At 39.4% G+C, this 24,268-nt stretch overlaps 1 long non-coding RNA gene across 1 annotated transcript; it reads right to left on the bottom strand.

Moving 5' to 3' along the window:
- Positions 1–17,434: 17,434 nt before the first annotated feature.
- LOC134455043 (uncharacterized) lies at positions 17,435–21,242 on the bottom strand. Its single transcript, XR_010035984.1, has 3 exons — positions 21,007–21,242; positions 20,032–20,100; positions 17,435–18,055 (listed from the first exon to the last, which is right to left on the bottom strand). It is a non-coding gene; the product is annotated as an uncharacterized LOC134455043 (long non-coding RNA).
- Positions 21,243–24,268: the final 3,026 nt, after the last annotated feature.

Here is a 24,268-nt window from a genome sequence, read left to right as displayed (position 1 = left end):
TCAACTTGAAAAAGAATGGTCGTCGCAGACTCAGAACTTCATGCAGTTATATGTAATAAGACCTTATTCTTATTCTTATTAGGCCTATAACTGCATGAAGTTCTGAGTGTGCGACGACCATTCTTTTTCAAGTTGAGTCTGTCTGCCGTAGGCCTACGCACCTCAAACGGTGTGCGTCCACTGAAACCCGAAGAAAGACTTTACTGACATGAATGTGTCATTTTGGAAATTTGACACAGGAATATAGTCATTTATATTTTGCAAAGTACATTTTTTTTTATCTAATCTAATTTATCTAATCTAATTATGCAATGCCTTGGCGGAGGTATGTGCTCTCGGAGTAGGCCTACTTTTCTAGTTATTATTAGGGTGATTCCGCCAAAAGAGTGCCATTTGTGTCCCCAGCAAATAAAATGTATAAAATCAATGAATAAAGTAAAATAAATTACATTCCATTATTAAGCAAACTTTTCTACACATGATCCATTGAAAAGTTTGTAAATACATTATTTTTAAATATGATAAAAATGTATCCAAAACCCTATTTTATAGTCTTTCTCGTGTGTCCCCAGAGTGAAGTGCAACACTTTACCACAAAATACTGATAAAGAAATCCTTCCGAAACCTGTTTTTTTTTTGCTTTATATGTGACTATATAATCCATCTATACTTTTAATTGTATTTTTAAAAGAATAAATCAATTCTATTTTAGTTACATATCACATTTTAGTCGTGTCCCCAGGTTTTGACTCAGTGCTGTTACCCATGTATAGGCTATCCCGCCACTGACGTGTATAGTATAACTGGACTGCGGATGTTCGATGTGTTGTGAAGCAACGGCTGGGGGCGGGACATGGGACGATTTTTGGGCGGAAGAAGGAAGTAGAGCGCCTTTTTCCATTGATCTCTATGGTGGACTTGAAGCCATATAGTTCCTAGGCAATTCTTGCCGAGTCGGCCCTGTTTCGTTAAAACGGTAGTCTCCCCTCCCTCCCAAACAACCCAGATATTTTTTTCGGGCTGACCCTTTATTTAAGAAAGCTATTAAAATAGTTTAAATGACCAATGAGCATGGCTATTTGGGTTGATTGGCAGTTGCCATTCTTTAGAATTATTGTTTTGATTGACAGGCAGGCCGTCGTCAAGGCGAAGGACGACTCTCGCGCCGTCTCCAGGGGAAGCCCCCTCCCTGCTGCATTACTTTCAACAGCTTCATCACTGCCATGGGTTATTTAATTTTGGTACACTTTCCCCACAAATATGCGTTGTTCTACTTTTGGATGTACTTCTCCGTATTCTGTAAGGACCTCTGCAGTTTTGGTAAGTAAAATAAAAACATGTATATACCTGGCTGATTGACCAAAATGACTGAGCTTTGTTAAACAAACAACGACAATGCTAGCTTGTTATTAGCCCAAGGCAGCATGCTGATCTTTCAGTGTTTGATGATCTGTCGGCTTGTCAAGTAACTTAATTATAATTTGAATGCCATTGCTTTTGAAAGCAAAATGTGTCTGTTTGGCGTGTATCAGGTGTAAGGATTCCCTCCTTCCGTAGCCAAGTCCTTACATCAAGATGCTGTAAACATTTCACTACCAGTGACCACATGGCCACATCGGAAACGCAACGTAGTCTAGCTGTGTCCCTCCGTGAACTGTTAAATATTGTTCGTTTCTGTATTGCCAAATTTCCAAGTTGCTAGTTGGTGATGAAATGATGGTCATTGGTAGGCCTACGTTCGTTATCAGTATGTTAAATCTTAAATGTGACCTGGTGGCATTATTGCGTGAATGCTTTGCAAACTTAATGAATAAGGTCCTCAAGTGTGTAGAGTTTCGCTGAGTTCGTTGTTTATTTACATTTTCCTCAGCATAACTGTACAGCTGACACCGCTGCCTTCTGTATCATAACAAAGCCTGTCACTTCCACGTTTCGTTCTTTTTATGTGACCGAAGTCACTGGCTACTGCACCAGAGGGTCTCTGCACTCATTGCTGGTCCTATGATGCCATCTATTGGCGAAAACGTGCAACAGCATAATTAAACTAAAAGACAACTTCTGACAGGACAACAAAAAGACAAGGAATGAGAATAAGGGAATAACAAAAAGACAAAAATGGGGGGTCCACTACACTTGCATACAAACTGATTGTGATGCTGTCACTCATTTTCTAGTCTATATCTTGGACTGAAAAAGGATTACATTATTATGTTTCAGGTGTTTTGCCCCTGCGGTTGTGAGGAGGATGCTGTGTAGGTGGCAGCGTGAACGTGTCACACAGACATTGGCTAAACTACTCGGTAGGTATAACGAAATAAAAGAAACCACCCCCTCAACCCTGTTTATGCTGCACTGTACCTATTATAACCAGTTTTTATATAGACCATTATTTGAAATACTATGAGAGCCTTTCTGTTAGGATACTGTACAGCAGGGATGGGCAACTGGAGGCTCGGGCGCCACATGCAGCCCAACTTCTCACTTTTTTAAAAAAAAGAAAAAGGACCGTTTTTAACCCTCTATAAACCAATAGTGTAAGCATTCAGGTATAAATAAAGAAAAAGTGAAGTATCCTTTTGTAAATTCTCTCAAGTGCGTGGTGATGTGGCCCACCGATTGTGGTAATTAAAAATGTTGGCCCACCTTACAATGAAAGTTGCCCACCCCTGCTGTACAGCCTACATCACTTGTACATTTTGGCATGAGGGAGCATCATGACAGGTTCCGGGGGGTGAAGGGGGGAATTTACTAGAGGCGCTCAAAAAAGTAATTTATATATATATTTTTTTTAAAAAGAAGTATGAGGGTGCACCCGCGGAGGTATGAGGGTGGAGCGCCCCTATTTCCCCGTTCAGAAAAGGCCCTGATCTGCTTACTCTGCATGTGTTTATAGTAATAAAAAATAGTAATGAAATATATGTTGTTCTCATCACCCTTCGTTTGTCATAATTTTCTTTACAGATGTCTGAAAATGTGCTACACGCCAGCAGGTCTCACCATAGTCAACATCATCAAGGATTGTCACTCCGACCTGAGAAGAGGCCCCATAGAGACAAGGACAAGGACCAGCCACTGTTGCCAGTGCACAACTGAGGACCCGACCAGCCTGCTGCCATCTATGATACTACATAGTACCCGGTATGTAACATTACACTACACTCAGCCAATGCTTTCATCCAAAGTGACTTTCACTTATTTTTACATGTGCCTCCCAATTTGAAGGGACAAAAAGTAATTGGACTGGATAAAAGTATACATCAAGCGTAGTAAACTCTCAGCGTTTGTCAGTAGCCACTATCTTCAATAATTACAAGGGTACCAATTCTATTGACAGATATGCATGCCCACACCATGAAACTACCACCCCATGATTTTCACTGATTAGGTAGCATGCTTTGAAACACGAGCAGCCCATCTCCTTATCTATTGTGTTTTCTTCCCATGAACCTGACACTAATACAAGTTCAGCTACTTAATGTTGAGGTAAATAATGTAAACAACATAAGTATGTTAAGTTGTTGGTGTACCAAACAGTGACGTATTCTCATCACACTTCATATGCCATTATTTTATTTACAGCGGAGCGGTCTGAAGACGTGGAGTACACTGCAGCAGGTATCACATGACCAAGGACTTGGACAACGTCTCTGCTTACATCTATAGTGTATTACACAAGTGAGTGTACACCCCCATATTTCTGCAGATGTAATGGGACAATAAAGACATTTGAACAACTGAAAATGAAGTCTGCACTTCAAGCTCATCACATTTAAATAAGTAAAACAGGAGCTTGGTGAGCAGACTTAATTTTCAGTTGTCATTTGACTTTGTTAGTCCTGCACCCAAAACTTTTTTGAGAAGGATGTTCATGGGTTTTTCCTTTTTAAACAAATGTAGACATTTTTACTACACTGAAATGTTATAGTTACTCTATATATACCAGTGATATGCTTCAATTATGTTCATGTTACATTAATTATTTTTTAAAAATAGATTTGTATTTATCGTTACAGCTGAAGATGTGCACAGTACGCTGCTGCCTGCATCCTGCCACCACAGAGGATCCGATATGCAGAACCAGCTTCAAAAACTATTGCAATTATGAAACACAGTTAAATAAATGCTTATATACAGCAGCCCACACATTTTGTTTAATTTGTAATATTGGTTAACACACTATTGTTACAACTGTTTAGATCGGTGTTTCCCAACCAGGGGTACATGTACCACTAGGGGTACGTGAACACAATGCAGGTGGTACATGCATTGGCAGGTATCAATAAAAAGAAATGTATGGAGCATAATCATATTGGGATAGAGGAAGTATACAGTAGACTAGAGCATGAAGGAGGGGGTACTCATGGTATGACAAAAATGCTTAGGGGGTACATGAGACAAAAAAAAAAGTTGGGAGACACTGTGTGATTGAAGTAATGCATTTCTTACAAGCTTGGGGAAGAATGTCCACTCCATGATTTGCAAGTTTAAAAAGCAGAACATAAGGGTGAATATTTCATTTTAATCTTGATGTCAAGCACACAAAACACCCAGATGTTTTGTCATAGCCTACTGTAGGCCAGCTATGTTTTACTAACTGAAAGGTGTTAACTTTGGTTTGTTTACCATACCGTCTACTTCTAAGAGTGATCTAAGAAAGAGAAGCTTTGTATTCTGAATCTTTTCAAAAACTGGGGAGATCAGCAAAAAAATGGTCATGATGACTGCTCGACACGGCAATCTTCATCTTCAATCTTCCGGATGACAGCTTGGCGTCGAGGAGCCTTTCTTCAGCGTCCATGGTTTGTCTGTCAAACGGAAAGGTTTTGCATGTCATTTGATGCTCAAACATTCAAAGTTATTTACAAATGTCCGTAGAGGATTATCTTGGGGTGGCAGACACTAACCAAACACTATTTTACGCAGATGTACAACATGAAAATTGGAGCATTCTGAGCTCATACAAATGCAATGTTGATACTGAGTATTGCTGACATGGATTATGTTTTGCCAAACGGTACGCCGACCCCAAATACACATTTTCACATTGCATTTTGTGTGTACAGCTCTGTTTGTAGCCTAACTTCCAATTTATCTTTAATTGCGGCTACATTACAACGTGGTGAAGTAACTTAGGAAGCTACCGTAGGTCTTACGCCATTCGACTGGCTCACGTTAGATGCTAAGCTAAAATTATTATGGTCATCATAACAAGCTCTTCAAGGTTTTCGCTATCCCAAAGTATCATTTTATTAATAGCATGGTGTATTTGCCATACTTACCGATCACCAGTTCCATTTGAACTTGTGTTGCTGTTTTTATGACAATCAGGGGTTTCTGTGTTGACCAGTTCCACAGCTGAAAACGGGTTCAATATTTCTGCTGGGGACGCCATGTCATATTCGGGTGGGAGGGGCGGAACATGTTTTGAAGTGTCTGTTTGTGGATTGGCCGGCGATGTCGACCTATCAGCAATGTAGCTCAACGTTGTCAAGGTGACTATTATATTTCCGCATTTTTGGGGCGGAAGTAAATCAGCCGCGGTTGCTTCAAAACCGTTGAATGGAGTTCTATCGAACTCCGCAGTCCAGTTATACTATACACGTCAGTGTATCCCGCCCCCTAAAAACCCAGAAGTGACATCATTTAGATCTCCTGAATCCAACGGGAAGACCAAAAGTCTCTCTCGTGTATTTTTCTTCATATTTGATGATATTGCAGTTGAGTCAGGGGTAGGGATGTGCACGAATATTCGAATGTTCGTTATCCTTTCGAATTAAGAATAGTCCTGTCGAATAAAAAAAATCCAGCCAGTAAAAAAAAATCTGTGTTGGCCTCCCTTGCAGTGTTAAGTGACAAATGAAAACTACTGCAGGGTTACATTAAATAAACCTAGTAGCTCCCCTATATTCTAATTTCTCTGGTAGCTCTAGATAAGATGTTCATCTTTCATTTCCAACACGTAAGGCGAGTGTGCCTGAAAGCGTCCCGCCCCCGCCGACACGACACACACACTGTTTACAGCCAGGGACAAGCCACGCATTTCGTGCATTTCAGGAATGGGCATTGGGCATTCATAAATAAATCGTTGACACTGTAAATCTGCAATCGGTGATGGTTTTGTAATCATGGACTGTCATCTGCAACTGTTCGGGAATAATGTCACATCAATTTGCGTCTGATTTGGCCAGCGTAAACTTCTGCAAGGTAAGCTACTTGTAGCTGTTAGCCAATGTCAGTGTCAACAATCAATGGCAGGTTATTTCAATATCTCTAACGCTAATAATGATGAGCTAACAAGCGAAGTAAACGCTTAGCTGAGTACTCTTAGCTGAGGCGATTTTATCTGGCTCACTACACTATAATCTGCAACTATTTGGGGGTCGTTTCATATGGCGTTGCTTCAGATTTGTAAACTAACTTTTAGCCGTGCGAATCGGGATACTGTCTGTCAACAATGTCAATTGCTAACTAGTTCTAATGCAGCCCAACTGACTTCGGGTGTAAAGGTGGATGGGTGGACTTCCGGTAATGGCGGCGAGCTAGACAGACGCTGCTTTTTAGTCTCTGTAATAATAATATTTCTACTCCCTTGAAAGACATACAACGAACTCAAAACAGGACACAGATGCGTCTTTAAAGCAAGGTTAACTATGTCAGGTACAAGAAAGGTCAAAACTAAACCAAATAATCAACATAGCAAGCCTCCAAAAACTTCGCCAAGTGGCAAACCGCATGCTAGCCCCGAACCAGCAGCATCTTCAGTGGAGGATAGCGTCAAGATGGACGCAACAAACAGTGGTCGTCGGGATATGCTAAATCAAGATATTTTAGAGGCCATCGCATCTCTCAAGACTGAAAGTTTGGCACGGCACAGGGAAGTTATTGATGGCATAGCCCACATTAGATCGGATTTGGACGCTATGAAAACCAGAATGGCTACAGCTGAACAACGCATCGGAGATACGGAGGATGTAACAACACAGCTAATGGCAACGGTGTCTGAGTTGGAAGCTAAAGTGAAACAACTTACAGAAAAGAACGACGACCTCGAGAATCGCTCACGCCGTTCGAATCTGCGCATCACTGGGCTGGAAGAAAGGGCGGAAGGTGCCGACGCTGAATCCTTTCTGGAGAATTGGCTCACCGAAGTCCTTGGATCAGAGAACTTCCCCCATCCGTTACGGATCGAGCGTGCTCACCGCATCGCTAATGCTACTCCACCGGTCAACACTTCAGGCAAGCAGAAGCAGAAGCCGACAACTGACCGTCCCAGGACACTGATCGCAAAAGTCCTGAACTTCAAAGATAAAGCACGGGTGATGAACGCGGCTCGGGAGAAGAAGACGATTATGTACAACAACAGAAAGGTGAAATTTTTCTCCGACTTTTCAGCCGAGGTGACACGCCAGCGGAACGCCTACTATGCCGTGAAACAGACTCTATACTCTAAGGGAATAGAGTATGGTCTTCAGTACCCTGCCAAGCTCCGGGTGACATATGAGGGCAAGGACATTGTCTTCAAGACGCCGGGGGAAGTAGATGCGTTTCTTCACAGCATTGATGATGAATCTGTTTCAGATTCAGGGTGATGTAGGCCTATTACATATGCAAATGCAGGTTAAATTTGCAATAGATAAGCAATAGAATTTTTTTTATTTTTTTTTAAATCCTACAGTACATAAGGGTGATTTGATTTGAAAGATGTTTACAAGTGGAAAAAGGAAAAATGGCTAATTTAATTGGCCCTAATATTATTCTGTTATTTCTCTTTAAAGTGTGTTGCTAACTAGGCCTAATTGAGACATGCTTAGAATCAGTAGGGCTTAACCTATTTGCTTTCAGAATTATTTAAAGATTATACGCAGGTTATCGGCTATGACTTATTCTAAAATGTTTATTTTGTCCTTACATAAAAGGGAGTTTTTATTTTATTTTATTGATACTATTTGAATATACAGAGACTAAAGGTGGTTTATTTAGTTTATTAGACTTATTCTTGCTCCTAAGCAGGAGCTATTGGAAGACGGATTCACTTAGTTTAGACTGTAAAGTAGGCAGTCAGTAGGCGGATATGTTCAACATTTTGCATGTTCTAGCAAAATGTTTTTGGTGTGGTTTTTTGTGTAAGTTTTCATTATCTCATGTGTATTGTCATTTTAGTCATTCTCTTTTTTTTGTATTTCCCTCTTTGTCTCCCCTCATAAGCTTACTACCCAACTATTCAGTACAGCTCATGCTCTTTATTAAGGCTGGCCATAGCACCCCTTAATGGCAGATAACCAGGTATGCAAAATAACTTCATGGAACATAAGAGGCTTAGGCAGTTTGGTGAAAATAAAACAGGTAATGACTAGACTTAAACACTTAGGTTCTAGAATTATATTTCTACAGGAAACACACTTAGTCTCCACTGAAGTCATCAGAATACGTAGAAGGTGGCAGGGGCAAGTGTTTGCTGCTAACTTCTCATCGCATGCTAGAGGAGTAGCTATCTTAATTCACAAATCTATTCCAATTCAAATAATCTCAACTATTATGGACCCTGGGGGACGATATATAATTCTACACTGTAGTCTATTTGGAAATTATCTTAATTTAGTCAATGTCTATGGACCAAATAAGGATGACCCTGATTTTTACAAGAATATTTTTCTAACAATTTCAACCTTAAGGGGGGAAGTTTTGATGGGCGGAGATTTCAACAGTGTTTTAATTCCTGAAATGGACCGAGAGGGTGGTCAGGACTCATCCCATAGTCATACAAGAAAGGTAATTCACCACTTCATGGCAGAGCTGGGGCTGTGTGATATATTTAGGAAGCATAATCCAGATAAGAGAGAATTCTCATGCCATTCTAAGACATATAACACCTATTCCAGACTTGATTATTTTCTCATTTCTAACACCTCAGTATTCAAACTCAAGAATTGTTATTACAGTGGCATAATACTATCTGTTCATGCTGCTGTATCTTTAGAGCTTGATGTTTATAAAGAATACAAAGGACCTCCTAATTGGAGATTTGATAACAAATGGCTTCAAGATCCTCAATTTGTACAGTTCCTTAATGCAAACATAGATGTGTTTTTCAAGCTCAACAAAAATGAAACTTCATCGCTAACCAGATGGGATGCCTTTAAGGCTTACATCAGAGGGCAAATAATAAGTTATACCAGTTTTAAATCGAAAGAATTTAAAAAGAAACTGATAGAAATTGAAAAAGAAATTAAAACACTAGAGCAGCATATTGTAACTAATAAGATACCTTCTGTAGAGCAAAGATTAAACACACTTAGAGCCCAATATAATGAATTATCAGTAAATAAGGCCTTAAACAATCTAAATAAATTAAAACAGCAATTCTATGATCAGGGGGAAAAGGCAGGGAAATTACTTGCCTGGCGCATTAAAACTGTACAAAATGAGAGGTCAATACATGAGATAGAAACATCTAATGGAACAATGACTTCAGACCCCAAAGTAATAAATGAAACATTTCAGAAATTCTATGAAACACTTTATAAATCTGAATTTTCAGCTGATAAGACGTCTTTAAATAGCTTTCTTGATGCCCTGAACTTCCCTACTCTCTCTCAAGAAGACATGGAAACTCTGGACAGACCATTAGAATTAGAGGAGTTTTATAGTGCCCTTATGTCTATGCAAAGTGGGAAAACTGCTGGCCCAGATGGGCTGCCCATTGAAATATATAAGACCTTTAAAGATATGTTGATACCCCATTTATTCAATATGCTTGAAGAAGCCTTCAGCATAGATTCCTTACCACCTTCCTTCTCCACAGCCCTCATCACTACAATACTAAAACCTGGTAAGGTATCTACTAAATGTGAATCTTACCGACCTATATCCTTACTAAACTCAGATACAAAACTAATTGCTAAAGTCATTGCACGGAGATTGGAGAAACTCCTGCCTAGTCTTATTCACGAAGATCAAAATGGATTTATAGTGGGAAGACAAGCTTTTCACAATCTTAGAAGAGTCTTAAATATTATTAATATAGAAGATGGAAGCCCTGATGTGGCCCTGCTGTCACTGGATTGTGAGAAGGCCTTTGACAGGTTGGAATGGCCATATCTATTTGATATACTCCCTAGATTTGGTTTGGGACAAAATATTATTAAATGGGTGAAGTTACTATACAATGGACCCACTGCAGCAGTCTTGACAAACTCCTTGACATCCAAAACATTTAAGCTTAGCAGAGGAACACGCCAAGGATGTCCATTGTCGCCCCTTTTGTTTGTAATGTCCATAGAACCACTGGCCCTAACAATCAGATCACACCCTCTGATACAAGGGAATAACAATAGGAAGTTGTGAACACAGAATTAGCCTTTTTGCAGATGACATCATACTGTTTTTAAAAAATTTGACACAATCCCTTCCTGCCTTTCTTAGCACAATATCAACCTTTGGAAAAATCTCTGGCTACAAAGTCAACAAAACCAAGTCTAATATTATGTTCCTAAATGACAAAGAAAGAGATAATCCAACAGTGGAGAACGAATTTCATAATGCACCCAAGGGCTTTAAATACTTGGGGATACAGGTCACCCCCAAAATTCAAGATATAGTCTCAGAAAATTATAACCCAATTCTATCATCTACCAGTAATATTCTGAAGAGATGGTCAGATCTCCCCATATCACTAATTGGTCGTGTAAATATACTTAAAATGAATATCTTACCAAAATTCTTGTATCTTTTTCAATCTATCCCACTTAGTCCCCCACCCACCCTATTTTCTAAATTGAAGGAATTAATGACTCATTTCATTTGGAATAACAGGCGCCCAAGACTTAGGATGTCTTTACTTTATTTGCCATATGATAGAGGGGGCCTACAAGTGCCAAACTTTCTATGGTATTACTGGGCAGCCCAGATTAAAGCAATAATGCACTGGTTCTCAAATGAACCTAAAAATTCCTGGGTTGAAATAGAAAATGACACCACGTCCCCCTTGCCATTACAGTTGTATTTATTTTCTGATTCATTAAAAAACCTGTTAAAGAACACACATAACCCCTTTGTTAAAAACTCCATCATAGTCTGGCACAAAGTGCAATCACATTTAGGCATTGACCCAGACCTATCAGGGTTCACCCCAATATGGGGAAACCACCAATTCCCAGCAGGAAGAAATGACTCAGGGTTCAAATCATGGGCAACGAAAGGTATTAGTAAAATTAGGGACATGTACAATGCAGAAAATGTGTTATATAGTTTCGAGGAATTACATGGTGCTTACAATATACCGAGGAACCACTTCTTCAAATATTTGCAAATTAGGAGTTATATTTTGAAAAAGTACAAACAACAGATAAACAAACCACCACTGTCCAGTCTTGAAAAGGTTATACTAAATCATATGCATAGTCGTGGTCAGGTTTCTGTTACTTATAACTTAATGGTGGAAAACTCCAATGAGTCTTCAAATGAAAAGAGAATGAAATGGTCCAGTGATATGGAAACAGACATTTCTGAGGACGAATGGAAAATGGTGTGTCACACAGCACAGACTCAAACTATAAATACTAGGTTTAAACTTATACAGTTTAAATGGATTATGCGGACATATATAACTCCTTCCCTTTTACACCGCTTCAATAACAATAACCCTGACCTCTGTATTAAGTGTGGCCTAGAAGAGGGCACACTTTATCACTGCCTGTGGACCTGCCCTAAAATAAGGGAATTTTGGGAAAAGGTGATAGACCGTATCTCTGCAATAAGCTCCACCAGATTGCCCATCTGTCCTAAGTTGCTCATTCTGGGAATTGTCCCAACAGACTTAAGGTTGTCCAATGCAGATAAAAAGATGGTGTATATGTGCTCACTACAAGCTAAACACTGTATTGCAACTTCATGGAAAGCTATGGAGGCACCTTCTGTCAATGTTTGGTTCAAGACCCTGTCCAATACTCTGGCCATGGAAAAAATGACTTATGCTAAAAGGGGGAGGCTACAGAGTTTCTACAAAATATGGGAACAATTTATTGACTTCTTGGAAAGTCAACAAGATGTACAAGATACATAGGTTGTATTTCTGTCAATATTGTAAGAGGGTTTCTTTGTTTTGTTTGTTTGTTTGTTTTTTCTTCTTCTTTCTCTCCCTAATTTCTTTCTGTCTTTCTGTTTCTTTAATGTCATTTTGTATCAGTGTTTGTTGCTGATGTTTTCTACCCAAAAAAGTATTTTCCTTCTACTATATGTTGATAAACATATTGCTGTAAAAGTTGGAAAATGTAATAAATAAAACTCTAAAAAAAAAAAAAAAATGCAGCCCAACTAGCGAACAACTGTTCATAGCTGGGTCTCTTACCGTCCAAAAAGGGCCTAATCGTTACGCGCTGGATAGAAGCACCAAAATCGGTGTAGACCTTCCTTAGGGTGTTCTCCATCATTTCAGAAGGGGTGCCCCAAATTTCAATGTCATTAAGGTCATTTTTATGGGGTAAATCCAAGATGGCTGCCCAAAACGAGCCAATAGTAGTAAAATGCTGTACTGCCTGGACATAATGGTGTTATGGGCCAATCCACCTATTTGTGTGTGATGTATACAAACTGACCTTTGAGAATATGTGCAAAACTTACCATGAAAACAATGTTATATATGTCTTATTTAGATTCAAAAAGAGGAAAATCATAAAAACCATGGTCAGAATGAGATCACTCTACAATTGAGAGCTAATGTCTGGGCAGTTAGCTATTGAACCAACATTCATTAAGAGTTTTAAAAACTTGCAGTGGGTCATATCTATAAAATCTAAAAAGAAAATTGTGGTTAGAAAATTTAGGGGAGAAGAGATAAACCCTTGAACTGGGCCACACATAACTCTCCCAATGTTAGCATGCTAGCATTAGCAGGTTCAGACACTCAGTCTGCTCTTCAGACAAAGATAGATGGCAAACAATAATTTTAATCCCACTTACACATGTGCACACACACACAAACTGCTACTACTTCCTTAGGACCCCCTCAATGATTTAAGCCTAGGAGTCCAACTGAAATATTCATATCAATCAAGTCAATAATACATGTACATATCAAGTGTCAGTGACAGCTTGGATGATTTACTATAGGCCATTACAAAATAAAATGTATGCTGATGTTCAGATATGTATATCTCAGTCCTAAGTGTACAATGGAGTGATAAGGGCATTTATGAATATATCATATATACAGTATATTGACAGATACTTTATATTTTAAAAGAGCAAAATGGTAACATGTCTGTTTTTCATCTTCTTTTGGCTTTAATCTAGATGACATGTTGGCTACCTAACCACTTAATTTATTGTTTGCTGGTTATTTTGTATTTGTGGGTGTGGTCCTTCATTTAAAACATGTCTGCCTGCCTTCCCTCTCTCACATAGGCTACTAAAATAGTCTTTCAAAAACTTAAAACAACAGCATGTGGAAATCCCATTGGCTTTGGAGGGCTAAGTCAAAGTAGCCTAAAAGTAATCAAGACTATACTGTACTGTACTGTATTGCACTGTACTGTACTCTACTGTACTGTACTCTACTGTACTGTACTGTAATGTGATATACCGTACTGTACTCTACTGCACCGTGCAGTATGCTACTGTATTATACTCTACTGTACTGTACTAGATTGCACCGTACCGTATGCTACTGTACTGTACCTAACTAGACTGCACCGTACTGTATGCTACTGTACTGTACTGTATTTTACTTTACTATACTGCACCGTACTATAAACTACTGTACTGTGCTGCACCGTACTGTATGCTACTGTACCGTACTGTACTGTACTATACTCTACTGTACTTTATTATACTGCACCGTACTGTATGCTACTGTACCGTACTGTACTATACTCTACTGTACTTTATTATACTGCACCGTACTGTATGCTACTGTACTGTACTGTATTGCACCGTACTGTATGCTACTGTACTGTACTGTACTATACTCTACTGTACTTTATTATACTGTACCGTTCTGTATGCTACTGTACTGTACTGTACTGCACTGCACTGTACTGTAACATGTAGAGCATTCTGAGGACATGTACAATATTATGCAAAAGGGTGTAGTGGGAATGAGTTATGTTACTGTTACCACTCAAAATCTTGAAGGTTAAAAAAAGTCTTGTGGCATTTTGTTTGGGGGGGGGCGGGGGGGGGGGGGGTGATAGACTATCCTTCCTCCCAGACTATTGCATATCAAGAAAATGAGTACAGGTAATGATTTACTTTCATATGATAATTGTTTTTCTATATAGATATTTCTCCTATGGGTAAGGGTGGCACAAGACCTACGGTACATGTTGTCCATCAGCTGTCAGTTTTGATAGCAACTTAAGTACTCAATGATTACTGAGCTAACTAATACAACTTTTGGCACAAGTACTAGGTGAGGACTTGTCTGCAAATTTAAAAAAAAACAATTTACCTCTGTCTTCTTACTCAACATATACTAAGAAATCATTTCCATTTAATTTAAACTGAAGCCATACTGTGGCCTACATGTAGGCCTACATTGAGTTACCTGTAATGCCATTCTAAAGATGACTGAAATGCTCTCACAATATGCACAATGCCTTGTAAAAATATAGAATTAGGTGATCTTATGGGGTTCTTCATACATATGGAAAGGTCCTGTCTTTTACCCTCTCTCATACAAATAAAATACGTTTATCTGTTATGGAAATTAGAGGATGGAGAACCTGCTACCTAGGGCATCTTGCACTGACACTATCCCATTCAGATCGAGCATTAGGAGCAGTCTATTCTCACCATAGTTTTAGTGTGGGCAATGCTCATTTTAATTCAGACCAAGAATCTTCTCAAATCGTTCACAATGTTACATGCTGTCAAGCACGTAAGCACAGACTCACCCATACTTTCACACTATGTACATTTTGTAGTTTTATCAATCTGGTCACGCAGACTACCCTTGCTTCATCTCTGCTGAGGACTATATTAACATTTTCAGCTAAGTATAATGCCATGTAATAACAATGTAATGCATTACCAACATGACATATTGTATATGACATGGTAGACAATTTTTTTTCCAGGGGCACCCCTTCTAGGATGTCTTCAAATCACTCAAGGAACATGTGTACCGAATTATATGCTTCTATCCAGCGCGTAACGATTTCTCGGCTTAGAGCCCCTACTATCAGTGGGGTTTACTTTGCCGTGCCACGAGAATGGAAGGAGGGGAAGGGAATGAGAAATATTTCTCATCACGGACGCACAGACTCCCTCTTCCAGTGAACGTGCTGCTGGACGTTCAGAGGTGTACACTCGACAGCATTTTCTAGCTATTGCTCCCCCCTGGTGCTGTAGATGAAAGGCCACTGTAAATAAGTATTGAACTCTTTATGATACGTCGGCGGAATTTACATGTTTTCAAGGGATGACAGTGGGAGTCCCTCACGGCCCGTACCCACACAGAGTAATTCCGCTCCGCTCTCATTGACTTTGAATGGGGGCGATATCGCGCTTGACAGCGCGGAGGTGAAGCGATATCGCAGCGGGACGCGGTTTGATATAGACGAGATCTCTATATCATGCAAATTTGATGGTCCAATAACCAATCAGATGGGCGTATGGGTACCAAGGGCGGGAGTTACAAAAAAATTTGAAAAACATGGCGGCGATTTCTGTGATTTCCAACATCACGTTTTTGCTTAATATAAAGACCCTAAAATGCTTATAAATGTCACGACTACCACGGATTGATGTAAAAATGCACCACGAACTTATGTAACACAAATAGGTTACCCCACATTGCCATTTGATCACTCGATGTTTTGAGCTAACCGGGTAAGCTAACGTTAGCATTTTACCAGAACCAGGCAGCTACAAGCTTATATTAGACTACTTCTGTACTTCTATAATGATATAACGGGGCTTAAATGTTATCTAGGACCAAAACACAATCAAATTTAAGCCATGTACACACTGTGTTGTGATATTGGGTGAGTAATGTGTGCAAACGTCCTTTCGCCGTTTGTTATCTCGCTCGGTCTACCCGGTGTCAGCTGCGAGACACATGCCGCGCCGCGAGGCTCGAAAGTCGGGTGAGCAGCGTAGTCAAAGTTCTTTTCCGGTAATAAGTTGTGACACTCGGCGGCCATCTTGGTGACGCTCTCGGGGATCTATTTCGCGATTAGTGAGACCAGAGCTGAGAGTCAATGGGGAAATGAATGGGGGAATCCAGTTTAGGAGTATAAGTAACCTAATCGTCAACGCCCCTAAAAAAAAACCGTCCGGGATGAACCGTGGTGAAAAGTTGATTAGTCTAGACTGTTAAATTGAGTCATGTAACTCAAAATACAGCTTTTATGATCACTTTTCTCAATCGTTTTTTGGACAGCTTTTTACAACTGCGCATGTGCAGCAGTTCACGACAATACGTTGTGCTTTGCGACCAAGTTTGCTCCACAGGCAGGCAAAAGGACAGGATTATACTACGGATCTCATTCAAATGTTTATTCACGGTAAATTACAATACTATGACTATTCTGGAACAGTAAGCATACTGTTCATGTTTGTTATGTCAATAAATGTTGAATAAATAAAAGGTGATACCTCCGACAAGTTTGTTTGTAGTGGTTTGTTGAAATAAAACCTAACCATTGACAGGTAAGCTAATGATAGCGCTAACAATAGCGCTCAATCGCCCAGACTAAACAAAAAAAGAAGTATGACCAAATTTTCATTTAATGTTTTATGTCTGAACAATTAATTGAAAGTAAGAAAGGCTGCAACATGTGTTATGCAAGTATGGAACGTTGTTTTTGCGCCTAAATTCTGGCGCGATCAAGGGATTCACATACCAGTCAATCTGTGATTACTGCTATTCGTAACGCAATTACACAAAACTGCTTAAAATACATCGATATAATGCCACAACTGTGTGCTTTTTATGGTTGCAATAACTGAGGCGGCTGTGGAAAGGCCTTTTTTACCTTCCCGAAGGAAGACAGGAGGTAAGCCGAAAAATAAATACATAAATGGCTCTTGTTTCGTGCATGAAAGGTGCCGACATGCAAGATTGTTAGCTTACATGATAGATGTGTGTGAAAATCGTGTGACCATGTGAAAATCGGGATTGCGACAGTGCTTCACGTCAACTACAATAATTAACAATGACATTTCGGCAAATGACCGGTGATTATGTTACGGTAGACTAGTGAACACTAACTTACCGTGACTAGCCTGCATGAACTCTCCATCCACCTGCATGTATAACACTGATAACTGTACATCAACTCAAATAGTAATGAATATATATTATACTGCTCACAGAACATATTACACAAATTGACAGCATGCATTGTATTATGCACTACAAAGGGAGAATTTATTGAAATCGTAAACACTGCACACAATCTTGGAGTAGCTGATTACATTAGTATTCCCTTGCAGTTAGGCCTACTAGTTCAATAGGTGGTAATCAGATTACAGCTACTACACTCAAAAATTGAGAGACTTTATTAAGAAACATCCTTCCAGTTTTGGTCATTGTAATCTGTAGGGGGGGCATTTTAAAATGCAACATTACCAACACATACTGCAAACTGCACATAGGCTAACTTAACTAAATATACTTGTGAATTAAACAAAATATTAACTTCTTATACATAATACATAAATGGGTAATTCATTCACTCACAACACTAGTGTATAAAACAGTGAGACTTTATTGGAACTGTAATCTTTACAGGCGTGAAAAGTGGCTCTACCACGCAAGAAGGGCAGACCTTCGAGTAAAAATGACAACTGAGGAGGGAAAAAAAGGAGGATATGTGGTCTGCGAGGACCATTTCAGTCCGAAATACCTCATTTGCAAAGTATGTATACTTGTTAATGCTGCACCTGTGCACCCAATGACACACATAAACACAACTTTCAAGCATCTCAACAACAATGCAACTTTTTTACAGTTTTATATGTGAAGGCACAACTTGTGGTTCTCTCTTAAAGGGCCAAAGGAAACGCCTGGCTCCAGGTGCCGTCCCCGTTCTCCTTCAGCAGGAGGATCCACCTGTTAATAAGAAAGGTGATATGCTTCATTCAGGCTTCCCACCCTTTTTGCATGAACAAATTCAAGCACTTTCCAGCAATAATTTTTCACGTTTTCCAGCACCTTTAAACGGTAGTGGACTAACCGTGTTTGCCCATATAAAGATAAGGGTTAACAAGTTAGACATAGAGTTAGACTTCCCCTAAATTTCAAGCATTTTCAAGCACTTCACAACAAATGCAAGCATTTTTACAACCTTGAAAACAGACAATTGAAATTCAAGCATTTTCAAGGAATTCAAGCACCCGTGGGAACCCTGTTCATTTCAGTTAGAATTTTTGGCAGTACTTCACTGGTATACAGTCGAACTTGAAATTATTAGCCCCCCTTGAGAAATTGAACATAATTCTTGATTTTTCCATTAAAATGATCATTGACAACAAATGTTTTTTTTATTATTGAAATAAATGCACTATGAAAACATTGTCCAACAAGTTTCGTTGGGATATTTTATAATCACACTGAGTTTCAACAAAAAATAGCAAAAGTGAGTTGTTCAAAATTATTAGCCCCCTGACCCTTAATAGTCAATGTACCCTTTTTGACCCACAACGGACAACAACCTCTTTGAATGTTTTTTGACTAGGTTGGCATAGGTCTTATTGCAAACTGTTCCAACTAGCCCAAATTGCATGGGTTGGTGGTCTTTTTCAGCACTTGCTACAGTTTTTCAATTGGATTGAGATCTGGACTCTGTGCAGGCCACTCTTCAACGTTGGTCTTGGTATCCTTGAAATATTGATGTACTATTTCAGATGTTTGCTTTAGGTCATTATCTTGTTGGAAGACCCCGTGACAATCTAAGCACAAAATACGAGGAGACTTCTGCATGTTTTCCTTCAGAATTTTTATGTAACCTTCCTTTTTCATGGTGCCATGCACCCGTACCATACTGCCTGTACCTGAGGCAACAAAACAGCCCCACAGCATGATGCTGCCACCACCATGTTTAACTGTATAAACTGTGTTCACAGGGTTGAAGGTCTCTCCTTTTTTTAGCCATATAGGCAATGTCCATAAACCCAAACAACTCCAATTCGTCACATCAGAGCTCGACTTAAGTGTGCCCGTGAATACTTGAAGAGGAAAAATGACTTTTGAAAGTCTGTGTTTTGGTCTGATGAGACAAAATTGGGGCTGTTTGGGCATATGGACATTGCCTGTGTATGGCTAAGAAAGGGGAGGCCTTCAACCCTGTGAACACAGTTCATACAGTTAAACACAATGGTGGCAGCATCGTGCTGTGGGGCTGTTTTACTGACTCAGGTACAGGCAGTCTGTTTCGGGTGCATGGCACCATGAAAAAGGAAGATTACGAGAAAATTCTGAAGGAAAACATGCAGTCTGCTCGGACTTTGAACTTCGATCGTCGCTGGGTCTTCCAACAAGATAATGACCTAAAGCATACATCTAAAATAGTACAGCAATACTTTAAGGATACCAAGACCAACGTTATAGAATGGCTTGCACAGAGCCCAGATCTCAATCCAATATTAAACCTGAAGCAAGGGCTGAAAATACCACCCGTGCACGAAACCATGCTATAAGGGCCATTTGGAACAGTTTGCTAGGGAGGAATCGACCAAAATTCCTCAGGAGACCTGAACCAACCTAGTGAAAAACCATTCAAAGAAGTTGTTGTCAGTTGTGGGTCAAAAAGGGTACACAATTAACTATTAAGTGTCAGGGGGCTAATAATTTTGAACATCTCACTTTGCTATAATAATTTCAAGTTCGACTGTAAGATCCCATAAATGTTGCATATGCAACGGCAACATTTGACAGCTTCTTCAAAATAGTGAGCTACCCTTCAACCTAGTTCTCTTTTCTTCTCAGAATTAGAACTCAGGCCCACCCTGTGAACCTACATTGTTCTACAATGCATGTGCGCATCCTCTGTGGTGGAGAGCAATTAAAAAAATAAAAAAATGATTTACCACAATTATGGTACTTGAGTGCAGTCATCAGGAGTTCTTCATAGATTGTCAGGTCATCTTTGTGGTCACCTAGAAGCAGCCCCCCCCCAGTTCCAACAGTCTGGTACTACTGAATTGTTGCCAATTCTATCCAGAGCACTTGCTGGTCTGCCTTGTATGAACAAATCAACTAAATCATATCCAATGATTGCAAGATCTCCAGATTGGCTTGGACATGTCAAGATTTCTGTTTGTTCTTTTGCATTAAAGAGTCATTAATGAATCAGGGCAGTGTCATCATTGTCCATATGGAAACTCTAAACTTGATGCAGCTACAATGTTGTGACAGACTTTTCAACATCCTTTTGAACAGTATGGTCTTTGGAAATAGTGAGGCGCTCAACTTAAAAAGGCTTATAGTCCCTGTGCTACCACGCAGACCCATAACAGGATATGCCTTATGCTGTATTGCAGACAAAATAGTTTGCCATTTTTGGTTTGTTGAAAAGGCACAGAATGTGTGTACAATGCCTGCAGAAAGTAAAAGAAACACCCAGCTTCTGGGCTACTGTCAACAACATTGACACCAACTAAATTCAATGAATGTGCAGCACAGGGGAAATAAATGAATGAATTTATGCATTTCAGATGAGCTTGAACCCCTTTGTACTTTCCTGGCATATTACTTGCATTGTCGTAAGACTGGCCACAGCAGTTACTTATGTCTAGGCCCAGGTTCAAGACATACTTGAACATTGAAAAATCTATCCCGGAGTTCTTATTGCAACTCGTTAATTGGGTGTTTTTGCAGTCATACTTAATTGTTGGCCTATATCTTGTTTGCGCATTTAGTTTTGCATAGGGGATTTGCATGAAGTAAAGTAAAGTAATGAGTAATTAGTTACTTTTTAAATTTTGTAATGAGTAAAGTAATTCATTACAATTCATAACAGTAACTTAAGTAAAGTAACCCATTACTTTTTAAAAGTAACTTACCCAACACTGCTGGTGACTCATCTGGTTGCTGTACCACATGGCCTAGGGGCCCTCTGGTTCCTATGTCCTGTCGCCGAGGGCCCTCTAACTGCTGTCACCCGTCACCACATCCCCCAGCACATTCTCTCTGGGTTCCCTCTTCTCTCTTCACTTATGCCATAACAGACTAAATAAGTACAACAAAATAAGTACAACAACACAAGTACAACAAATGAAGTACAACAAATGAAGTACAACTAATGAAGTACAACTAATGAAGTACAACTAATGAAGTACAACTAAAGAATAGAGGCCTCTGATATCGCAATCGACATCTGCATATTTGTTGGGCCCCGGGGGCACCAGCCCCACTTGCACGGATAGTAATACGCCCATGACATTAGTGAAACAGAGTGAGGAGAATAAACCGAGCCATCCAGTACTTTCACTTTTTGTTCTAACAGCAATCCAGTTCTTTCCTCAGATGCAAAACCTAGACCCATCCTGTAAACCTACATCCCCGTGAACCTACAATGTTCTACAGCATGGGTGTCAAACTCAAGGCCCGGGGGGCAAATGTGGCCCCCAGAGTCGTTTTATGTGGCCCTCCAGAACATTTCACATTTGTATCAATATGAAAAACATGACCTGAATCAACATTTTGTGCACACGAATTGTAAGTGGGCCAAAGTTTGTGTAACAGCGCAAACAAGAATATACAGTTGCAACCATATATTTACATACACCATCAGGGTTGGGGAGTAACGGATTACATGTAACGGCGTTACGGTAAAAGAATACAAAATCAATGTAATTGTAATCCGTTACATTACAAGCAAAAAAATATGTATTCAGATTACAGTTACATTCAGTGGGAATGGGGATTACTTAACAGGATTACAATTCTTGCGAAATTGCGTCTTTGGTCCCTTTTATTTATTTAATTATTATATTAACTGATTTATTTATTCATTTATTGTTATGCCGCGGCTTGTATGTTGTGATTTTTGGTTTTATTCACAAAATACAAAGTGTCCCAACTTTTTTGGAATCCGCTTTGTATGTTTCATCAGTTTTAGCACGATCTCTCTGCAACACGGTGTAAAAATATAAACTCTTCCTTGATTAATTGCACAAAGCAAGTGTTCAAATTAAAGGATGTAGAGTTATATTTCGGAAATTTGTACACAAACCTTTTGCAATTTGACGATATCTCAGCATCGGTCAGGGAAACCGCTTCTACTCCATTTTTGCATTTTTCGCCGAGCTGTGATCAACTTGTTGTTGACCGCTGCTCTCTTGTGGCGGTTTCCGTGTACTGCAGAACGTTTGGAAATGACACGCAGGATGTTTTTGAGATGGATTTTTTTGTGTGTCAGCGTGGAGAGGGCTTTGAATTTGACGCATCAGCTTAATTACCTCAAAACAATAATTCTGCTCGACTTTAACAACTGATATGTTGTCTGTACATAATGCTCTACCTTATTAACATATTGGATGTTTTGAAAATGCCAGCATTTTGATTTTATTCACAATCAATGCATCAATGCATTTGCTCCATAGGGAAACTTACAAAGCATACCACGACGATCATTTAACAAAACAAAAGTAATCCAAAAGTAATCCGTTACATTACTTAAATATTGAAGTAATGGGATTACATTACTGAATACATTTTTGAAAGAGTAATTTGTAACTTTACCGGATTACATTTAAAAAGTAACTTCCCCAACCCTGTACACCATACACCATATGGTCAAAAAGACAAAATTATTTTTTCCTCATTTTCATCGAGGTCAGAAGTTCACATACACTCCATTAGAATTTGGTCTAAATGCCTTTAAACGTCATCAATTGGGTCAAACTTTTTGTAAATTATTTTACAATTCACCATGAATATTTAAACAAGACTTTTGGTTGCTTTCTCTTGACCAAACTCTAACAACTTGGCCATGTGTGTAAGCCTTAGTACACATACACTATGTTGCCAAAAGTATTTAGCCACCTGCCTTGACTCACATATGAACTACAGTGCCATACCATTCCTAACCCATAGGGTTCAATATGATGTGAGACCACTTTTTGCAGCTATTACAACTTCAACTCTTATGTGAAGGCTGTCCATGTGGTTGGGCTGAGTCTTTATAGGAATTTTGACCATTTTTCCAAATGCTCAAAATGAGGTGACACTGATGTTGCTGGAGTGCGACTGGTTCGTAATCCTCACTCTCATTCATCCCAAAGGTGTTTTGTCATGTTCAGGTAAGGACTCTGTGTAGCCCAGTCAAGTTCATTCATATCAGACTGTGTCATCCATTTCTTTCTGGGCCTTATTTAGTGCGCTGGCACACATTCATGTTGAAAGAGGAAGAGGGTCATTCCAAAGGTTGAGAGCATGGAGTAGTCCAAAATGTTCCAGTTTTGACTGCTTTTGGATACCAAAGCATTTTGGACAATCCCATGTTCCCAACCTTGTGGGAACAGTTTAGAAAGGGACACTTACTCTTCCAACACGACTGTGCACCAGTGCCCAAGAAAAGGTCCATAAAAAATGGATAACAGAGACTGGTGTGAATGAACTTGACTGGGCTACACAGAGTCCTTACTTGAACATGACAAAACACTTCTGGGATGAATGAGAGTGAGGATTAAGAACCAGTCGCTCTCAAGCAACATCAGTGTTTTACCTCATTTTGAGCATTTGGAAAAATGGTCAAAATTCCTATAAAGACTCAGCCCAACCACATGGACAGCCTTCACATAAGAGTTGAAGTTGTAATAGCTGCAAAAAGTGGTCTCGCATCATATTGAACCCTATGGGTTAGTATTGGGATGGCACTATAGTTCATATGTGAGTAAAGGCAGGTGGCTAAATACTTTTGGCCACATAGTGTACCTGTTACCACTTTAGAACAGTTTTAAAGTGAGTAATGAGTCATTTAATGCCTGTATTCACGTGCCCCATTAACTACCGTTGAGAGGATATCATTTGACATCTCAAGAAGTGGACCAATCACAAAAAAGTAATAAGGGTGAGTACAGTGGTATGTTTTAAGCCAGAAATAAGGCCCCACATGCAAAACAAATATTTTCCCTTTAAATAGTGCAAACACTCAATGTTTGTGTTTCTAATCCCTTACATGTTGACACCAGGATGAACATTGTAACATTTCCACCCTTTTTTTGCTTTGGTTATCATGTTGTGTGTATGGAAAACAGACTGTACATCATGTACGACTTATTCTAAAATTTTAATTTGATTTGGCAGGAGCCTACAGGACAA

This window comes from Engraulis encrasicolus, chromosome 9 (assembly GCF_034702125.1).
Source record: "Engraulis encrasicolus isolate BLACKSEA-1 chromosome 9, IST_EnEncr_1.0, whole genome shotgun sequence".
NCBI lineage: Eukaryota > Metazoa > Chordata > Actinopteri > Clupeiformes > Engraulidae > Engraulis > Engraulis encrasicolus.
This window is presented reverse-complemented; position numbering and strand designations above follow the sequence as displayed.